A 5255-nucleotide genomic window follows, 5' to 3' on the forward strand; every position below is an offset into this window, starting at 1 on the left:
GGGGGGAGCCGTAACAAAAGATATTATTTATAATTATATTTTCTTAAATATGTATTAAATGTCATTTATATTATTAAATGTGTATTTCATATAATATTATTAAATTTTACAATATATCAGAATACAATTTAATTTCTCTTGTCTCATTCCTCGTCGTACTTGCGATCTAATCATTCTGCATTACCAGTAACGCGTGCTCATAGGCAGATAGGCAACCCGACTTACTGAGTACATATATCTATAAAATAAAATAGATCATATATATCATAAGTCTCGACTGTTTGTCGTCGTGTATACCCACAATGTCAATCTTCTTAGTGTTTTCTGAAAAAAATAAAGCGTTAATATGATATAAACGATAACACAATATAGGATTTAATCAAATTCATATAATTTACCGATCATAAACTCATGTTTAGCTATCAATTCTTCCCGGATCCATTTCTTAAAACGTAAAACTATTTAACTGAACATAAAAATTACGATGCCATTTATGCTCGGTTTCAGGAGTAAACTTGGTAAAATCGTAACAAAGCTTTCAAATATTTTTTCTCTGTCAAACGAAACAAGTAATAATTAGCGAGCGTCTACTAAGTTAATTATACGTTATCCCACATATTTCTAAATAAGTGCTCTACAAAAATTAAATTATCCACCGTTTATAGTTTTTACTTTTTATTTAAAACGATTACTTGTGCAACTCATTTAAATTGCTGTTCAACATAATGTCACCAATAATTAAATACAAATGCGATTGCAATTCTTTCTTAGGTAAACGAGAAGATGCTTCAATAATTAATCAGTTTTAAAATATGATTCAAATTAATACAGTTGCTATACCAAACTAGTCTAGCTTTTAAAAATAAAGTTTTTAGTAGATTAGTCAGTTGAGGTAAAGTCGACGAAATCGCACCAATTTTCAATATATTACATCTCGATAAAATCCTCTCTTTCGTTATTATAAATATATGATTTATACCTTATTTTCATCTTATCTCTAGATTAGTATTTCGTCTTGGTCTTGATATTTCCCTATTTTATCTTTATTTCGAAACAGAAAATTCTTTTTCTCTTTTATAGGGGGTATATTTAGTTCCTTTATTTAAACATTCAAATCAACAGATAGATCACGTTATGTACCTTTACACAGATTATCTACTCTAAAGAACGTCTAAGAATATCCCACGATCTTTTTCAAAGAAGGCTTTCTATAAAATAGTAAATAAAAGAGTATATTAACATTATATTAGTGATAATGTATATTACATTAGCGTTTAGTAATTAAGCAATTAACAGCAAAATAGAAATCTTCCTGAATGCGAGGACGAATACCTTTTTCTTCCTTTTTTTCTTTCTTCCAATAAAATTAAATTAATTTTAGATATATAATTCAGAATGTAATAGATTCGCCTCGCACAAGGATGTTAGTTCAGAAAAACCGAATTTTTATTATAAATTATTAAAACTCTCAACTATTACCTATTAAGATTAAACCTGTAGAGTGGGGAGTAGAGGGTTTACGCGGAGCCTTACTGCCTTATCTTAAAGAAACAAGCGCGAGTATAGGTTCTATCAAATTTTGAAAAGTATTGATTGGTCCTGAAAGGACACTCCCACATTAATTTCCAAAATATAAAAGGAGCTGCTAAAAGCAGTCGTCAGTTCAGTTATACATCCAGTTTTTATTCAGTCAGTTATTCTGTTATTCAGTTATTCAGTCAGTTGTTCAATAGTTCAGTTATTTGTTCGGCTTTTATTCAGTTATTCAATCAAACAGTTATTCATTCAGTTATTCATTTATAGAGCAAAAGTAGAAATCTATCCAGTATAGACAAAAATTAATTAGATCAAGATGAGAACTATCCTCGCGCTTCATCAGAAACACACTCTTATATTTTTCTTTTCTCATTGTTCTGTTTTTCTTATTAAGGGGGGTTTCACCTTTGCAGGCGAAAAAAAATCGAAAAATTTTTTTACATATTTTGATTCCTACATATGTGTAAAATATCCCTGTAAAAGGTTTTTTTTAAATTCGCAATATTAACGGAGCTATGAGCTCATATACGTAAGGGCGCACGGGCCCTTTAAGCGCTTACCAGCGCAAATCATCACGTCAGAATCATCAAGAAAAGCCAGAACAGCTCGGCGATTGGAGAGATTGATGGAAAATCAGTATTATATGAAGACGAGGAAGGGTTATTATATGGCCCTGGTATTGCAGAATCGTAAATAAACTAAAAAACTTGTTATATGTGGAAAAAGTCAAACCAAAACTTTAAACGCGGTTTTTTCAAAACCACATTTTTCGACCTGACGGAACTAATAACTCAAAAATAGATTAAAATATTGACTTAATTCTTTTTTTTCCTCTTGATCCTAATACTTTTGCGCATGACAGGAACTAGAATCGTGATTTTACAACAAATATCCGATTTGTTATTCACAAAAAAGTAACAAATTTTTAGGACAAAAAATTAATTTTTTTTTTTCGATGTCACCATTTTGACAAATTTCAGGCAATTGACATTATTTTAGTTCATGCCATAGCGACACTCATATAATAAAAATAAAAAGAATTTTGATTTCAGATGATTTACAGAGTCAATATTACTTCCGTCATGGAGACGAGTTTTGCAGATGACCCCTAATTCGATCGTCATTTGGAGACATTAAAATGCATATTTGTCTAATTAAAAAATATTTTTTTTACTGTTTAGACATTACATAATTTCATGCAAAACGCCATATTGTTCTGTATATAATAAATTTTCTTTAAAAAATTCATGAAATTGAGCTAACTTTACGGCCGGCGAAGGTAAAACCCTTCTTAAACGAAAATACTGAATCACATCGGTTGAAATCTAAGCCTCTGCTCTGCGTCTCATTCAATTACATACAAGTACATATACATGAGTATCCGAGGGGCTGTTGCGACTGTTGCTGCCAATAGCGTGGCTCCCGTCTTATAACACTTTCTCGGAGTATTCATAATTATCTCACATCCAGAGGACTGTTACGACTATCGCTGTCAATAGCGTGGCCCCCGTCTCACGGCAGTTCTTCGGAGCATTGATAATTTTTTTTGCATTACTTCCATGCCTACTAAAGGCGGACGAAGACAGCGAGAGAAAAAAGAGATTAAGATTTCAAATAAAATCAGCTCTCATTTCAAATCACGATCCTTTCCCTTATTTCCAAAAATTAGCGCAGCTATTAGATCAAAAGAAACCGGTAGATTTATCCCGCGAACGCGTATATACTCTCAAGCGATTGAAGATCAATCTCACGTTTCCTAATTACAAAAACATTCGAAAAGTCGATCCACGTAAATTCGGCTATAAGTTTCGTAATCTTTTTGGCACTGGGTTCAAAATTACCTTTCCGAATAATTATCCAATACTTGCCAGAACGTTCTTAATTGCACAACTTGATCTCTCCGATCTCCGGGTAAATTGCTTAAATGCATTGACTCAAAAAACGGAGAAAATCTCAATAGCGTGACGTAACAAATAATACCTGAAAATGAGAAAAGTTTCGTAAAAAAGGCCTCATACATAATAATAATTAGATAATAATATTACTTGTGTTTATTACATAATAATACTTCAGAATGGAGATATGCAATAGCTCCTGACAGACTTGGGAAATTGTTCGTTGCAGTGAAACAGAGATGTAAACCATACGTGAATTTGACAAAGTCCCAAATTTTGTTCCAAACATCCTTCCGTAAATTCTATTTGAGAAAAATCTTTTTGACCGTTTTCTGGATTCATTAATAAGAGGCTTTACCATAAGGAAACCTCAACAAGAAATTTTTCATTTATGCATCATGAAATGTACCTTTAAACCAATGCTTCATACGTTTGACACTATGATCGTTTGACTCCTGATCCAACGTATCAATGTATTCCACAATCAATTGCATAATTACAATGATATTTTTTAATAATGCAGCTGAGCTTTCGCTCAGAATTGTAATCTCTGTGTAACTCTCAACTTTTTCATCTGGACATACTTCAAGCCAAATATCAGACATTAGTGGCATCAATAAATTTACATATTTTATAAATTCCTCTATTCTTCTATAGGTAAGGTTTCTTTCTCACGATTATCTATCGAGATCATATCTTCGTCAAGATTAATTCGTTTTCACAAATGGAGACATAATCGATCGTGTACCTGTACAAAGTTTCCTGTAGTTAACAATAGAGGTAAATAAATTAGCTAAACGTTCGATGGAAATGCAAAAAAATCCTCCGATTTTGGTGAAATGTAATGTTAAAGGATTTTCAGGAAATGACATGTGTATTTATTAACGTTTCGAAATTTTAATTTATAACGCTTTAATCTTAGACTCGTAACCCTTTTTTCTTTCGAATTTTTAAATTTATTGAGCCTTATTACTGTTATATTATATAGATTAATATAAATATAAAACACAGGCAAATAAGAGTACATCATAACTTGCGTCTTTCTAATCGCGCTATACTCTCATTAGCCTTGATTTTCTTTGTTGTATTAAAATTTAAGTCTATATTTTAATTTTATATTACAGAACATTTATTTGATTACTTAACTTATGAACTTTTTATTCTTAATATGAAATCTGTTTAATAGAAAATTTATTAGGTGTTAAACTTAATTCCTATCGCTCGCTACTAGAGGGCTCTGCCTCCAACGCTGACGAGTTTCGACGATAAAGTCACATGTCTTTTGTAGTTTAAACATCGCTGAAAGTGATTCAATCCTCACAGGTTAGATTTCTCGACGCCAAAGAGATTTTCCAAGCGATTGAAAATGAATCGCGATCAGCTATTTTTCCGACATGTGCTTCTTCACTACTTCGACTTTAAGAAAACCGCATCGCTTATTATTATCCGAAGTGTATGGTAATGAAACTCCATCGGAACCAACATGTACAGTTTGGTTTCAACGCTTCCGAAACGGTGATTTTAATGTGAGAGACAAAGAACGTCCAGGGCAGCCGAAAAAGTTTGAAGATGTCGAGCTGCAAGAATTGCTCGATGAGAATCCAGCCTAAATGCTTTTAGAGTTGTCGGAACAGTTAAATGTTACTCCAAAGGCCGTCTCAAAACGCTTGCATGCCATGGGAAAGATCCATAAGGAAGGGAGATGGCTACCACATGAGTTGTCAGAAAGTGCCATTTCGAATCGTTCGAATATTGCGACTTCTTTGCTTGCCAGGCAAAGAAAAAAGAGTTTTTTGTGGCGCATCGTGACTGGCAATGAAAAAT

General features: G+C 32.5%; 1 pseudogene; it reads right to left on the bottom strand.

The window, feature by feature from the left end:
* Positions 1–238: 238 nt before the first annotated feature.
* Positions 239–4137, bottom strand: LOC108757437 (uncharacterized; annotated as a pseudogene).
* Between the last annotated feature and the right edge of the window lie 1118 nt (positions 4138–5255).

The sequence above is a fragment of the Trachymyrmex cornetzi genome, unplaced genomic scaffold (genome assembly GCF_001594075.2).
Source record: "Trachymyrmex cornetzi isolate Tcor2-1 unplaced genomic scaffold, Tcor1.1 scaffold143, whole genome shotgun sequence".
In the NCBI taxonomy this organism is placed as follows: Eukaryota; Metazoa; Arthropoda; class Insecta; order Hymenoptera; family Formicidae; genus Trachymyrmex; species Trachymyrmex cornetzi.